The sequence below is a fragment of the Juglans microcarpa x Juglans regia genome, chromosome 8D (assembly GCF_004785595.1).
Source record: "Juglans microcarpa x Juglans regia isolate MS1-56 chromosome 8D, Jm3101_v1.0, whole genome shotgun sequence".
Taxonomy (NCBI): domain Eukaryota; kingdom Viridiplantae; phylum Streptophyta; class Magnoliopsida; order Fagales; family Juglandaceae; genus Juglans; species Juglans microcarpa x Juglans regia.
In genome coordinates this window covers 11,453,155-11,459,451 of record NC_054608.1, presented here as the reverse complement: position 1 = coordinate 11,459,451, position 6,297 = coordinate 11,453,155, and positions in this window count along the sequence as shown.

The window sequence follows — 6,297 nt, the reverse complement described above, 5'->3', positions numbered from 1 at the left end:
CACTCCAGGAATTAGTTGAGATGCTAATTCCGGACATCCGGTACCAATAATAATAATAAAAAAAAAGAGGCATAAGTTTATAGAAGCACTTTAAGGCATTAATAAGTATTATGAACAAAAAGGAAAATAAATTAAGAATTTGAAAATTTTCAATATATGATAAGTTCATCATGGTTGTGTAAATAGATGTGCTTCGGCCTTTCTATCATGCTTGTTCTTATTGTTTGAAGCACTCATTAGATTCTATAAGATTTGGTTGTGCTTTGAATTACATGTTGATGACAAGGAAACGGAAAGTTTTACTTGCTCACATAAGAAATAGTGATATTAATTTATCAAGAGTTAAATTGATTTTTAAGATTGGGTTTTTGTGTTTAATTTGTGTGGTATTGTTAGTGCCTATTTGGGATTGCTATGGAGAATAGAGCTTTTAATTGTAGAGCTTTGTTAAAAAATTCTATTGTTGAAAAATTGTTTACTGTTTTGGTAAACATGTCTAAAGTACTTCTAAAGTTTTTATGATTGTTTTTAGGGTATTGCATAAATATCTCTGGTAGTGTTTTTCAATAAAAGCTTTAGTTTGGGGTTCTTTTAAAAAGTGAGTTTTCAACTTTATTAGGGTACTTAAGATGCTTTTTATAAATTTACTAAACACACTAATTTTTTTACAAAGATCTTTTAAGTTGTTAAAAGTTCTTTTCATGTTCTCAAACTTAAAAATAGGCACATAATGAGTGTGTGGCATGTGCAGCAAAATCGAAAGGTCAGCGGACAAAAGCCTTTCTACGAGTCTTAAAATATTCCAATGGAGGAGTTCTTGAGGTAATTGTTGATATTATTTTAATTTAACTCATTTTGAAGTTTTCAAAAATGTTCTTAATTTTATGATTCCAAAATAAATAGAGACCAAGTAATAAGAGAACAAACTCTAACAAAGCCCAATATGCATGTGATCATTGCCTACTATACCCGTTGGCTGGTTTGTTTCCATAATCCTAGCTCTGATATCTAGGCTTGTGTGGTCTGACAAAATCATGCACTTTGTAAAAATAGAATAAGAGTTGTTGTTAAAAATTAATTTAACTTTGCACTCAAATAAGATATAAAAATTAGAGGAAATGCACCAACAATGAGTCGGTCCATAGAATCATACACTACAACAGATTTGAGTTTTTGTGTCTGTTTAGAATTTGTGATGGTCACTAAACTGTCACAGAAGATATTATTTAGTGACAGTAAAGTCGGAATATTATTTTAACAACGTTTGGACGTATAAAAATTATGTTCGAACGTCTATAATAAGCCGTCGTTTTAGAGTTAAATATGTTTGAACATATATCATTATTCATGTGAACAAGATCATGAACCCATATAGTTCGAATGTCAGCCCAAATTATTCAAACATCAACCCATATCATTTGAACGTTACACAAGATAATTAGAATGTCAGTCTAGATAGTTAGAACATTACCCAAGATAGTTCAAACGTCTTCCATATCATCCAAACGTTGCCTATATTGTTTGAACGTTACCCATATCATTCGAACGTTAACCAAATCGTTTAAACGTTGCTTAAGATAGTTCGAACGTCACGTCATCCCATATTGCTTGAATGTTACCCAGATCATTTGAACGTCAACCAAGATGTTCTAAGGTTATCCAAGATAGTTCAAACGTAACCCTAAATGGTTCGAACGTCAACCTAGATTGTTTGAACGTTATCCAAGATAGTTTGAATGTTACCTAGATAGTTCAAACGTTACCCAAAATAGTTTGAACATCAACCCAGATCATTTGAACGTTACCCAATATAGTTCGAACGTCATTCCGAATGGTTCAAACATCATTCCGAATGGTTCGAACATCACCCCGAATTTGTTCAAACGTCACCCTAGAATGTTTAAGACTTCGTTTGGTTCTTAAACCCATCTTAATTCATCATTACAACTTTTTCAAATTCTAATACAAAATATAATAAACAATTCAACTTTTTCAAATCCCAAAATAATAATAATATTAAAAAATAATATTCTAACAATATTTTCTCATTTCAGCTCAACTCAGCTCAACTCAATTTAACATCTAGACGCAACCTAAATGTCACTCCAAAACATTTGAATGTCGCTATACCTTTGTGTTTATTTGTTTAAACCATACTAAAATACAATGATCATCTACTTTGTTAATGTTGAGCATTTTAGTTTGGTTCAAATATTAGTTTTACGTTCAAACATATTTTTTTTCAGATCATTTAAATGTCACTCCATATGAATGTTACCCCAGATTGTGCAAGTTGGGGCTATACTGTGTTAAGCTTGGGCATTTTAGTTGGGGCTATATTTGCTGATGTTGATGTTTTGGGGTTGAAGCTATAATCAATGTTCATATGTTCATCAATCTTCGTTATATCAAGTTACATAAGAAAAATATGAATTGATAAGTAATAAAAGATTTTATTCCTAAGAAATAGGCATAAGCCACAGGACGCGGTATACAATGAAAATACCTACTATTTTCGAAAACGAAAGGAATACAAAAATAGATTCTAGATATGAAATTCAATCAAGCTTTTAAGCATCTCATTGAGGTCAGGTTTTGATTATCGGAGCTCAGCTTTTCTATGATAATAGGTGTGGAATGAGAAACAAAAAATGTCTCTCATCCACCTAGTTAAAAGATAAATTTTATTATTTTGTATTTATTTGGCTTCAATGTTTAAACAATCATCATGTTTATTTATTTTTTCTTATTTTGGTGATTATTGCACATTTTGTATATTTTTATACTTGTATACAATTTTATTAATTATTACAAAAAAAAAACTGGTCATGTTTTCTATTATTGAATTAAAGTTTGTTATTGGTGGATTGACATTTGTATGTTCAAACATGAAAGAATGCTTTATTCCACCTTAAAGAATATAAATAATAAATCTAGACATTAAAATTAATGATATTGCAATATTATCAAATTCTTATAAAAAGATTATAATGTTCACGTTCAAACGTTAAGATATAGACGTTCGAATGTAGATTTATATGTTTGAAGTTCAATAACATGCGAACATTTGTTGATATGTTCAAATGTACTTTTTGTGACGGAAATCAACTATCACCAAAAGTTGATCACGTTCGAACCTTCAATTGAACGTTGGGTCATAAACTATCACAAAAAATATTTTGTGATAGTTTTTTTTTTTTTTTTTTTTTTTGGTGATGGTTTCGTCCGTCACAAAAAACTAAGATTTGTTGTAGTGATAAAAAGTGAGTTACATTCTTGTTCTTGATTTAATGTAAAATTATACTATTTTTGTGGTAATGATCTTCTTTAGATTTAACTTTCTATAGGATATTTTCTGCATTTGCAGCCTGCGAAATTGTACAAGCTAAAGCATCTATCAAAGGTGGAGGTTATAACAAATGATCCTAGTGGATGCACGTTTACATTGGTATTGATGAATCTCTGATGAATATTTATACATTACACAATACACGTGAATTCCATTTAGCTAAATTTCTCTTGGTGGCAACTTGTGTCAATAACGACGCATCTAGCACTTGAGCAAAATGAAAAACAAAGTTTTCATTCAAATCTCTCAAGATTGGTTTTTCTTTTATTTGTGTATACCAACAATATACATATAAGACACGTTTTCCTTGTTATAGGGTTTTGACAACCTCAGGAGCCAGAGTGTTGCTCCACCTCAGTGGACCATGCGCAATATTGATGACAGGTAATTTGATGGAGGCAATATACTCTTAAAAAAATATCATTCTTTTTATCATTTAACGTGGGGAAATTTCTTTTTTAGTTATTGATTCTTTGTATGCATTTTTATCTTTTATTTATTTATTTATTTTTGTAGGAACCGCCTTTTACTTTGTATCTTAAATATCTGCAAAGATGTATTGGGTCGACTTCCCAAAGTTGTTGGTATAGATGTTGTGGAGATGGCTCTATGGGCAAAGGTGCATATGACACTCTTGATGTCAAGAACTCAATCCTTTGTATTTCAGTAACGTGATTTTTACATTGAGAGTGGTCAAAATAAATAGATACAAGGAACAAATCTATATAAGGTAACTAATTGAGTATGGTATGAATTTACAATTACAAAAGTAAAGGCTAATTATCCTAAAATCATGGTGTTAAAAAATGGAGGAAATCTTGGCTTGATTTATGGAAGTAATCTGTCAATACACCCCCTCAAATTGGCGCATGGAGATTTGTAATGCACAACTTGCATAAAAAATGGTGGAAGAGATCATGGCCCAATGCTTTGGTGAAGATGTCAGCAACTTGCTCATGGGAGCAGGTGTGAACAACGGCAAGGAGTCCGAACCGAATTATATCACGAACAAGGTGACAATCAATCTTAATATATTTAGTGCGCTCATGAAACACAAGATTGTGAGCAATGTGTAAAGCAGATTGATTGTCACAATAGAGGCTGATAGGCTCGGGGTGAGAAACACCAAGATCAGTGAGGAGTTGTTTCAACTAAGTGAGTTCGCAGGTGATGATGACCATGGCCTGATATTCAGCTTCAGCGGAGGACCAGGCCACGGTGGACTTTTTTTTGTACGCCAAGAAACGAGACTGGTGCCAAGCTAAACAAAGTAGCTTGTGGTGGAGCGACGAGTGGTGGGGCAATTGGCCTAATCGGAATCAGTATATGCAGTAACATGAAGAGTGTTGGAGGTGGGAAACAAAATACTTTGTCCGGGACTGCCTTTGAGGAAACAAAGAACTCGAGTGGCAGCCTACATGTGAGGAGTATGAGGAGCGTGCATGAATTGACTGAGAATGGTCACTACAAAAACAATGTCAGGACGAGTGATAGTCAAGTATATGAGACAACCAACAAATCTACGATAGGGAGAAGGATATGGAAGGAGAGAGCCATCATGATTGGTGAGCTTAAAGTTTTGTTCCATGGGGAAGGAAGCGGTCCGAGCATCGAGTTGTCCACTATCAGATAAGATTTCAAGAGCATATTTGCGTTGGTTGAGAAAGATGCCTTGAGGCGATCAATCAACTTCAAGACCAAGAAAATATTTGAGAGGACCAAGATCTTTGGCTTTGAAGTGTGTGGAGAGAACACGTTTGAAGACCTCAATTTAGGAGCGATCATTGCCGGCCACCAAAATATTGTCGACATATACAAGAACAAGAGTGACACTGGTAGAAGTAACCAAGGTGAATAAAGAATTATGCGCCTGAGATTGAGAAAAACCTGCATAAAAAAGCACAATAGTTAGTTTAAAAAACTAGTTGCGGGAGGCTTGTTTGAGGTCGTAGAGGGATTTGCGAAGAAGACAGACGCGAGTCTCTCCTTTCGAACAATAGCCAGGAAGAGGAGTCATGTAGACTTCTTCATCAAGGTCGCCATGTAAGAAGGTGTTATTGACATCAAGTTGGTGAATGATCCACTGGCGAGAAGCAGCAACAACCAATAAACACCGAATGGAAGTCATTTTGGCAACAGGAGCAAAAGTATCATGGTAGTTGAGGCCTTCAACTTGAGTATAGCCTTTGGCGGCTAACTGAGCTTTGTATCTTTTGACGAAGTCATCTGCTTTGATTTTGGTTTTGAACACCCATTTGTAGCTAATGGGTTTCTTTCCAAGGGGAATGGACTCAAGCGTCCAGGTGGAATTATCTTCAAGAGCATGAAGTTCAGCAGACTTGGCACCTCGCCAATGGGCATGACGAGTAGCAGCGGAATAAGAGGTTGGGTCAGCATAAACAGTGAGAGCATTTAAAAAAATAAGATGAGATGGTGAGAAACGAGAATAAGAAAGAAAAACAGATAGAGGGTGAGCAATACCTGAGGTCGATGCAGCAGGTGAGGATGCAATGGGCTCGGTGTGTATGGTCGGGCATATATAGTCCTAAAGATATGTGGGTCGAGTAGTGGTGCAACTAGGAGGAGGAGGAGAGGAGTCTTAAATAGTAGAGGTAGGGGTAGAGGGTGGTAAGATGGGTTTAGGGACGGGGAGGGGAAGAATAGGAAGAGGTGTAGGTGAAGGAGTAGAAACATCCTGGAAAGGGAGCTGATGTTCGTAGAAAGTGACATCACGAGAAAAAAAAAACAACCTGAGTGTCTAGATTATAGAGTTTGTATGCTTTATGAGTGCTAGGATAGTCGAGAAATATACACTTAGAGGCATGAGAAGAAAATTTGTCACGGGAAGCGTGGAAGGTTTGGGCATAACAAAGGCAGCCAAAGACGTGTAAATGGGCATAGGTTGGAGGGATAGCGAAAAACAAGTTCAAAAGGAGATTTATTTTGAA